Consider the following 10,877-nt stretch of genomic DNA (forward strand, 5'->3'; position numbering starts at 1 on the left):
GTATCATCCGCATACTGATGAACACCCAGCCCAAACCTCCCGATGATCTCTCCCAGCGGCTGCATGTAAATGTTGAAAAGCATGGGGGAGAGGACAGAACCCTGAGGCACCCCACAAGTGAGAGCCCAGGGGTCTGAACACTCATCCCCCACCACCACTTTCTGAACACGGCCCATGAGGAAGGAGCGGAACCACTGTATGACAGTGCCCCCAGCTCCCAGCCCCTCAAGACGGTCCAGAAGGATGTTATAGTCGATGGTATCAATCGCCGCTGAGAGATCCAGCAGAACTAGGAAACAGCTCTCACCTTTGTCCCTAGCCCGCTGGAGGTCATCAACCAGTGCGACCAAGGCAGTTTCAGTCCCATGATGAGGCCTGAATCCCGACTGGAAGGGATCCAAATGGTCCGCTTCTTCCAGGCGTGCCTGGAGTTGTTCGGCAACCGCTCGCTCAATCACCTTGCCCAAGAATGGAAGATTTGAGATTGGGCGATAGTTGGCCATCGTGGCTGCATCTAAAGATGGTTTTTTAAGAAGCGGTTTAATAACTGCCTCTTTCAGCGGGTCTGGGAAGGCTCCCTCACGGAGGGAAGCATTCACCACCCCACGAAGCCCATCGCCCAGTCCTTCCCGGCTAGCTTTTATAAGCCAGGATGGGCAAGGATCCAGGAGACAGGTGGTTGGTTTCACTCGTCCAAGCAGCCTGTCCACATCCTCGGAGGTAACAGATTGGAATTGATCCCACTCAACTTGACTAGACAGAACTCTAGCACTCTCCCGCCCCGGCCCTGCTCCCATGGTGGAGTCTACTTCTTCCCGAATCTGAGCGATTTTATCTGCAAAAAACTTTGCAAAATCATTGCAGGAGAACATGTGGCCCGTACTGGGCCCCGATGTTGCAGGTGGTTCCGCTAAATTGTGAACCACCTGAAAAAGTCTCCTGCTGCTGTTTTCTGCAGATGCAATAGAGGCGGTGAAGAAATTCTTCTTCGCCGTCGCTATCGCCACTTGGTAGGCTCGACGTTGAGCTCTAACCTGTGTCCGGTCAGATTCGGAATGAGTTATCCGCCACTGGCGCTCTAGCCGTCTCAACGATTGTTTCATTGCCCTCAGATCCGTGGAAAACCACGGGGCTGTCCGGGCTCCATGCAATCGGAGAGGGCGCTTCGGAGCCAAACACTCAATAGCCCTGGTTAACTCCACATTCCAGCGGGCCACCAGGGAATCAGCTGAAAGGCCATCAACATGGGATAAAGCATCCCCTACCACTCTCTGGAAACCATTTGGATCCATTAAGTGGCGGGGGCGGACCATCTGAATTGGTCCCACCTCCCTGCAGAGGGGATGGGTCGCAGAGAAGTCCAGTTGCACCAGGAAGTGATCTGACCATGGCACTTCTTTCGTTTCGCTTTTACTTAGTGTCAGATCACCAACATCCATAGAGGTAAACACCAGGTCCAAGGCATGTCCGCGGCTATGGGTTGGGCCAGACTTATTCAGGGACAGCCCCATGGAGGCCATGCTTTCCACGAAGTCCTGAGTGGCCCCTTGTAAGGTCGTGTCGGCATGGATGTTAAAATCCCCTAGGACGACCAAGCTAGGTGTCTCCAGGAGAACATCCGCCACGACCTGAAGCAGCTCGGGCAGGGAATCCTTGGTGCAGCGGGGAGGTCGGTACACCAAAAGGAATCCTGTACCGCCCCTATTGCCCAACTTCCAGAACATGCACTCGGAAAACTGGGTCTTCCCAATAGGACACCTGGTGCAAACTAATGACTTCCTAAAAATCACTGCAACCCCCCCTCCCCGCCCACATGACCTGGGTTGCTGTGCGTAAGAGAAACCTGGTGGACAAGCAGCGGCAAGGACAGGCCCATCTGCTTCATCCAACCAAGTCTCTGTTACACATGCCAGGTCAAGTCCTCCATCCATGATCAAGTCATGGATGGCAGTGGTCTTATGAATCATTGACCTGGCATTGCACAGCAGCACCTTCAGGTCATGTGGGTATCCCTTGCTGATTCTAGTATCCATCCGGTCAGGACCAGACCCGGAGGCAGGAATAGTCCTCAGACAACGACTAAACCTGCCCCCTCTGTAATGACATGGTCTAGTCTTAGCATAACTCCTCCTCCTACCCATGATCACTGAGATCGGTTGTCCCAGTGCATCCCCCCCTGTGGAACATGCCCCAGCCATTTTGTGGGCTGGGGCCCACTCCCCGGCAGCCCTGACCCCTCCCCCTAAGAACAAAATAACACCTTAAACAAACAAACAAAACCAATAAAACAATACAAACAAAAAATGTAAAAATTACAAAAGCATCAAAATAAAAAAAATTATTCCCCAAGCCCAACCAAACATCCATCCCACCCCCACCCCCCACATACAAAAAATCCAAAAGAAAATTTTTAAAAACATTTTAAAAACACTCTGTGCCCCTCCGGCAGTAACAACTGTCCTAGTGAGGCCTGTCAGGCCCCGCCCTGGGCCAGGTGGTAAGTGGCAAGAGCCGGCGCCCTCAGGCACTCACTCAGGAGAGTCCTCCCAGGCAGCAGGCAGCAAGCAGCAAGCAGTCCTTGTGAGGCTTCAGGCCCCGCCCCAGGCCAGATGGTAAGTGGCAAGAGCAGGGCCCTCAGGCACTCACTCAGGAGAGTCCTCCTGGGCAGCAGGCAGCAAGCAGCAAGCAGTCCTTGTGAGGCTTCAGGCCCCGCCCCAGGCCAGATGGTAAGTGGCAAGAGCAGGGCCCTCAGGCACTCACTCAGGAGAGTCCTCCCGGGCAGCAGGCAGCAAGCAGTCCTTGTGAGGCTTCAGGCCCCACCCCACGCCAGATGGTAAGTGGCAGGAAGGAGCAGGGCCCTCAGACACTCACACAGGGGAGTCCTCCTGGGCAGCAGGCAGCAAGCAGCACACAGTCCTTATGAGGCTTCAGGCCCCGCCCCAGGCCAGATGGTAAGTGGCAAGAGCAGGGCCCTCAGGCACTCACACAGGGGAGTCTTCCTGGGCAGCAGGCAGCAAGCAGCACGCAGTCCTTATGAGGCTTCAGGCCCCACCCCAGGCCAGATGGTAAGTGGCAGGAAGGAGCAGGGCCCTCAGGCACTCACTCAGGGGAGTCCTTCTGGGCAGCAGGCAGCAAGCATATTCACCAGAGATGAATTTAAGGGAGTAAGGGAATATCCACCAGAGATGGATTTAAGGGAGGGAAAGCAGTTTGGTCACACTGGCTGCTGAGCCTTGGGGGTGCTGCAGAGGGTGTTCCAATTAGGATTTAGAATGGAGTGCAAGAAATGGGTGGTGGGATAAATTTTGGCATCACACAGGGTGCCACTGAAATTTGAGACCTCAAGGTCCACCACTGCTCCTGCCTTCTTCAGACTCAGAGGATCAACCCTCAATAACATCCTTTCACAGTGTAGCTGCCAGTGCCTGCAGAAAACAACAAGGACTCTTTAAGTCAGCACCAGCCAGTTTTCTCGAGAAGGTAAGGTCAACTACAGGATAGGCCTGGTTAGCCTATGTAAGGCCTGAGATGCCCCAGTTCTTTGCTACATTCCAAAATTCAGCCAGCAGGACCACTGGGAAATGTGCAAGGTCCTGACCTACTAGAGAAGATAGGAAGCTGCCTTAAACTGAGTGAGACCTTGGTCCATCTAGTTCAATATTGTCTGCACTGTCAGTAGCTCTCCGAGTTTTCAGGCAGGAGTCTGCTCTTGGCCTCCCTGGAAATGCTGGAGATTGATTCTAGGACCAGCTCTGTACAGCAAGCAATGTAATATATGAACACTACTAAACCAGAATTTAAACAGAACCAACAGCAGTCAGAAACAGTAGCAACAGTGCAATGGAAGGGATATCTTCACTCCCACAAGCCTATGCAAAATGGTGCATCTTGACCTGACATCAAAATGTACACAATGATTAGACCAGATGCATGTTAGAGGGAAGGCACTAGTCATAGCCTGGGGTTACCACAGTTCATAGGGTAGCTGAACAGCCAGCAGGGCCTTTGCTGCAAATCTGTATGGGAAGAGGTACTCCTTCAGATATTTGGGGCTCAAATCATTTAGGGCAGTGTGTGTCAATATAAGCACCTTGAACTGGGCTCAGAAACACATAGGTAACCAGAACAAGTCTTTAAGAACTGATGCACTATGTGTCCAGCCAGTAGTGCTTGCCGGAACCCCGGCCACTGCAGTTTGTACAGTCTCAGCTTCCAAGCTGTCTTCAAGGGCAGTCCCACATCTTCAGGTTATCAGAGCATGGAGCACTGCAGCCACACCCTCTATGTTGTATTTGCCATACAGGTGGGACTTCCTGCAAAATGTTGCAGTATGCCTTCACCTTCGACCATGGGTGCTCCAGCCAGCCAGGAACATCCTGCCCCAAGATTCTTCACTCCATTCTTCCCACTCCATTTCCCCATTTTCTTTTCCAACTGGCAGCATTTCATGGCTAATGAACATGCTTATTCTTCATTTGGCTGGGATAAGATGACCCGTTAGGCTTCATAATAATGATAAAGATTATATATACTTTAGCAAACCTTAGGGGAATCCTGAGTATGCTGATAATACCATCCTCTTGTTTTTCATTGACCCCATTTTGGCTCCAATCTGGTTGGCAAGCATCACTTGATTTTGCTTTTAGAGCGTGATTGGCATCCTCTTGGACTTCTTCATAGCCTTTCACATCTGTGGTGTACTCTTCCTTTGATCTAAGCCTCTATTATAGCAGGGTTGTGGGTTGTTGTTTTTTTAAAGAAAAACTTCCAAGCTTCTTGAAGGGATTTGATCAGCCAACCTTCCCTCTCCCATGTCCTTTTAACTTAAAAGACCTAATTATTGAGAAATTCTGTCTTCTTCAATAAAATGTCGGACTTTCTCGCCAATTTTCCTGTCTCCAGTGTTGAATTTGTTCCCAAGTGATTCAGGAACACATTTCTAACAAGATTCTGAGCACTGCTCAGTATTAAATCAAGAGTTTCCTCCCCTCTTGTCAGCTACACAACTAACTGTTCTCAGGCACAATCATTTATCCTATCTAGAATTTTTGTTTCCTCCTCATGATCTGAGTGGACACTTTACCCAGTCAGTGGGAGGATAACTGATATCACCCATTATCGTGACGTTTTTCTCTTGCTGCCTTCTTTCTCCATCAGTACAGATGTCCAGAGAAATGTGGCAAAGCCTAACCAAGATCCCAAATTCACCATGCATGAGAATGAGTGACAGAAAAAAGTGTGTGTGTGTGGGGGGGTTATTTTCTTTTTGTACAGTAGCAATATATATGACCAAGCAACCATGTGGCAAGCTGGTCATCCATACTTACCCTATGCTATGTTAGGTCACAGGACAGGCTGATGTGTGTAGGAGTACAGCTTGATGTGGGATCACAGACTATCTGCCTTATTTCAGCCCTTGGGTTGGGGTTGGTAATGTTCATCCCTGGTCATGCTGTCTAGGGCTGATGGATGTTGGAGGCCAACATCTGGAAGGGCACAATGTTGATGGCTCCTGCCTTGGCTCCTACTTTTATTTTATTTTGGCTTCCAATCAGCAACTATAACAACTACAGCAACAGCACACAACAACCCCACCACCATCTTGAAATCAGTTATTAAAAATGGCAAATTAATCATTTTATTAACAGTAATAACTGCTTTTTTGCTGTGCAGCTGTCATGAATTGGTTGGCAACACAGAATTACTTTGGCAAATGTCTCCAGTCTCTAGGGCATTTTTCGTCCCTTTTTTCCTATCTTCAGAGTACAGGGATGCAGCAGAAATCACAGCTTCTGATTGCGACTGCAATCCTGAATCCACTTACCTGGGAGTAAGCACGATTGAACTCAATGGGGCTTACTTTTGAGCACTCATGCATAAAGTTGCACTGCCAGCCATGGCTGTATATGGAAAGAAAAGGTGGGTCATTTGCATGTGTTAAATTTCACCCCATTTATCAAATGGAAAAATGCCGCTTTTGTAACTGAGGTCAGCTACTTTCCTCTGATAGCTTTGCTGTTAGAAGAATCTGAACCTACCTAGTGTATTTTGGTAATTCACCTTTAATTCACTTATGGCAAGTTATCTTTGAATTGCCTTTTATTAGCCCCATAATAGGTATCCTGAGAAAGTGAAAGGCAGAAAAAATGTCCATTTCATAAGTTATTCTATTTTCTTTGAAACTTTTTCGCAGCGTAAAAAGAAGCTCACTCCTCTGTGGTCACACACCAATGACATTAAAAGAAGGCATATCTTTTCCCTATTGTTCTCCCCAGACATTCTTCCTGAGCCCCTTGGCTACTCCCCTTCATTGGAGATCAGAACTATGTATGCCACATACCTGTTACACAACCCTGACACTAGGCTGCTGTCCCCAGGTTGAGCGCTATCCCTGTTACCAGTGCTGAAGCAAGATTCCAATTGCCAGAGCAGGCAACTCCTGCACAAAAAATCTGCAAGGGGGGGGGGATCTTTATCTCAGGTAACAAAATGGCTTGGGTAAGTCTTGTGTCTCCACCCACTCACCCCAATGCCGCTACAGAAATTCTACCAGACATTGTCCTCACACGTTCAAAGTAGAACTAGCTCTGCCAGCTGGTAAATGAGTTCATAAACCTGTTTCTGGAGGACTGGACCACTTGAGACTGCAGGTAGGCATGCACCACTGAGTGTTTCTTCATCCAAATAAATGTGTAAATCCTTGCCCATAGATAACTAAATTCCTGAGAGAACTGCTTTAGAATACCCTTCCTAATGACGTTCTAGCTTTCCATGTATAGTATCCCCACACCAACGCATATGTGACAGGATTCTAACTTGTTTCCCCACCTGCAGTCTGAAGTGGTTCAGTCCACCAGACACATCTGCTCATCTACTGTTTCTGGGATCTCTGCCACAGTGCATGAGTTTGACAATAAAGATGATCCTTAGCAAATATCTGCTGTGCAACTGTTGCCCCATATGTAGCCATTCCTTCTTGCTGGATTTTTCAACTTAGTTTAAAGAGACTGTGGTATTTATTTCCCTCTACACTGAACACACTCTTATTACAGCACGCAAGAAGCTAAGAAGATATGATGCTTAAATAACGTTTTTTCACAAGGGCACAAATTCTGTTTGTTTGTTTTTGTAAATATATAATATTGCAGGATCTTGATTTACTCAAACACCATATTGCGTTTTTGTACCCGTATATGATGCCTTTTGAATGCTACATTTTCTGGTGGATGATGGACAACACAATTCCCTTTGCTCTTATTAGATTATGTGTGCTGAAAATGTGCACATGATGCTATGTTGATAAACAAAACAGAGGTGGAAACGATATATTTTTGAATTCATATTATTCATTCATGCACACACACAACAGTGCAACATGCATTTTCTCAGTTGGATTAATCACAGCAATTTATGGCAACCTGAAGGGCAGATTCTGAACTGCAACATTACTTTACTAATTGCTAGTTCTTTTATGTATACATATTATTTGATTAGCATAGCCTTGTCCAGAGCAGTCTTTCTTATATATGCATGTGAGGCTGTTGTGATATTTCCAGCATGTCCCTCTTGCTTCAGGCAGTTGTTCTTTATGCATTGAGTAAACCTGTACAAACTCTGAGTGCAGAGTACAAACTCACAATCTGTACATACCATTTTTCAGGTCTAGACCAATGTGTGGAAAGACTGTCTGCACAGGATTAGGTAACTCAGATTCTTACCATTAACTGAATTTGGATCAGAATTTCAATGATTTTTAAAAAGGACACCAGCAATGTGTTTTGTTTTTTTTGTTTAGAACATTTCCCCTCAAATAATTGATGAGCAAACAGTGTTGTTGTTAAAACAAAAAATTTTTTCCCTTCCAGTAGCACCTTAAAGACCAACTAAGTTAGTTCTTGGTATGAGCTTTCGTGTGCATGCACACTTCTTCAGATACACTGAAACAGAAGTTGCCAGATCCTTCTATATAGTGAGAAGGTGGGGAGGGGTATTACTCAGAAGGGTGGTGGGAATGGGTGGTTGGCAGATAGCTGTGATAAGCCTGTTGACGACTCTTAACGACTGCAATAGGTCTTACAGGAAAAAGCAAGGGGTGAGAAGGTGAAAAATGGCTTTGTCATGTATAATGAGATAAGAATCCAATGTCTTTGTTCAGACATTTGTTGGTAACCATCTGTTGATCCTTACTAATGATGGGCAAATCTTACCATTTTGGTTCTTTCAGTTTTAAATCTTTCCAGTCATAAGTTTCCAAGTTGTTGTTTTTAGTCCTCCTTAACATTCATCAGCATCTTAGTGTACTTTTCTCCCAATATAGTCATGTCTGTATGCAATTTTGCCTAATATGCACATTTTTGCAAATGAACTTTCCCTAATATAATGCATGTTATAATGTATTTTATTTTCACTTATGTGCACAGAATGTGCACACTTTACTGTGGTATATGGATTTTTGAACACATTACATGGCTGGAGAACTGTTGCAAAATTCAGAGAACTGTGAATTTCAAAGGCAACTGTGTTTCATTTCACATATTGTTTTGGAAAGCATGGATTATATAAATTTGACTTTAAATGTGAATTGGAACTCTCCTCAACCCCTAATTCTGACCCGCCAATGGGAGTGGAAGACTAACCTGTCTATAATTCTTCTAGTAGCCTTTTCTATTCTCCAGCAGCCTCAGGGGTCAGTGTTCTCAGCTCTGCTGACCTGAAGTGAACGTCCAATGGCCATAAAGAATACATTGCTCTTTTTTTTCATTTCCCTTCTCCTGCCTCACTTGCACTGTAGCTCACCATGTGGTGATAAATTCTAGCTTGTTTAGTAGGCTACCTGAGCACTGTATTGCCATGCTCCCTGGCAGCAGGTGTTGAACACTGCTGAACAGCAGACTCTGAGTAAGAATTCCAGTGGCTGAGTTAAAGAGCGTGGTGGCAATTTGGAATGTTAGCAAACTGCCAGTTAACATTATGTCAGGCTAGTACAGGTGGCAAAGTGAGTGACAGTTCATTTCAGACATGGGAGGGATGCCCGCTATCTGAGGCTGTGAAATAAAAGATTGAATATCTAATTCCATGGTCAAGCTCACGGGATTAAAAAAAACAAACAAACAGCCATTTTCTGTAGCAAGCAAGTATCATGAGCATCCCTTTAAATGTATCATGGCACCACCCTTACCCCCCTCACTTTATTTCCTCAGCCCCAAATCACCAAGGATCTATGTTTCCAATCCCCACAGTGTCGCACAATATCTCAAATTATAGCTGAAACAATGCCAACACGACACCTCTATGACTCAAACGTTTGCTGTGCCTCACTAGAAATAATGACACTGGCAATAAGAAAATAAAGAAAGAATAACCAAGAGCCAGATTCAAGATTGTTGGAAATCTCTTTCTATGGACTATTTTATATTAGCAGCAGAATGATGTGCTAAAGCTTTCCAAGCAATATATTCTTCAGGGTGCAACTGGAGCCTGAGCATTTGAATGGTTCTGACATAGATAGAATTTCTTCTACATAGAAAATTATTGGACCAGGGCCTTCTACCTGAGATACTATCTCTTCCTCCAAAAGTCCAACACCATCTCCTTTGTCTTGCTGATATTAAGGTGCAGGTTGTTCCCTAGGCACCATGTAGATATTTTCTGGACCTCCCCTCTATACGCTGATTCGTCTCCACCTGTTATTAAACCCATTATGGTGGTGTCATCATAGAAGAAGCAGTAAGGCCTACAAGGCCTACACTATCATTCAGGCCTAAGCCTGCTAACTGCTAACTGTTTAACAGTAAACTGCTAAGTCACTGTGACTCGTGACTCATCTTGGGTGATGACTCATTCTCCCTATAAAAAGTAGCCAGGCTCTCTGTGGGCTTCGGTCCAGTTCAGAGTCTCAGTGTGAATGTGAATGTATAGTTGTTGCAGATAGAGTGGCTCCAGGACTCCAGTTAATCAGCAACTAAGACAATGCCTCTGTGAAGAGTCAGAGCACTCTGTGTATGCTCTTTAACTATGCTGTTTCTGAACAAGTTTATTTTCTTCAGTAAAGTTTCATTCTGTTTATAAAGAATTTACCGTTGCCCGACAAACTTCTGGACCATTTTCAAAGGTAGACCCATGCAGAGTGCATTGCAATTGTCCAACCTGGAAGTTACCAGGGCATGGAGCTATCTCTGGCCAGAAATTGTTGTAGCTGGTGCAACAGCAAGAGCTGGGAGTAAACACACCTAAGGACCAAGACCAACTGGGCCTCAAGGGACAAAGATGCTTCATGGAGCACCGGAAAACTAGGTGTCTGCTCCTTCAAGGGGAGTGCAACTCTATATTGAGCAGATTGATCTATCATTTCCCAGACCCGAGAGCTGCTCACCTATAGAACCTCCCTCTTGTCTAGATTCAGCTTCAGTTTATTAGTCCACATTTAGCCCATTACTACCCACAAGCACTGATTCACCACCTGCACTGCCTCTCCTGATTCTGATGAGAGATAAGGTGGGGTATAATTTGAATATTGGTGACCTAAAGGCCACATCACCTCTATGCTAACCTTTCCAATTTCTTAAATGACATAACAATGAGTAAAGTTTAGAGCTCTCAACTCCTTATGCACTCATATTTCCCTCTATATTGTAGTGCGTGAAACTATGCTTACAGTGCCTGTGTATGTGTATGAGTGGTCTAGGTTAATTCACAGACATTCAGAATGGCATATCTCAGAAAATAGTTGTATTTTGGAAGAAGACAGTGTGGCTGAAGGGAATATTCGGTGCCAAGTGCCATATACTAGTCTTTAGATAGTCTTTAGATTCGTGTTGGCAGCTTCACTCGGGTGAGAGTGATCTTTCCCGACAAGGTGCTTGGAAATTCAGCCTTTC

General features: G+C 45.8%; 1 long non-coding RNA gene across 1 annotated transcript; it reads left to right on the plus strand.

The window, feature by feature from the left end:
• Nucleotides 1-1,736: 1,736 nt before the first annotated feature.
• On the plus strand, nt 1,737-3,127 carry LOC310763761. Its single transcript, XR_014548793.1, has 3 exons — nt 1,737-2,494; nt 2,831-2,879; nt 2,995-3,127. It is a non-coding gene; the product is annotated as an uncharacterized lncRNA (long non-coding RNA).
• The last annotated feature ends 7,750 nt before the right edge of the window (nt 3,128-10,877 follow it).

This window comes from Podarcis filfolensis, assembly GCF_964270895.1.
Source record: "Podarcis filfolensis genome assembly, chromosome: 5".
Taxonomy (NCBI): Eukaryota; Metazoa; Chordata; class Lepidosauria; order Squamata; family Lacertidae; genus Podarcis; species Podarcis filfolensis.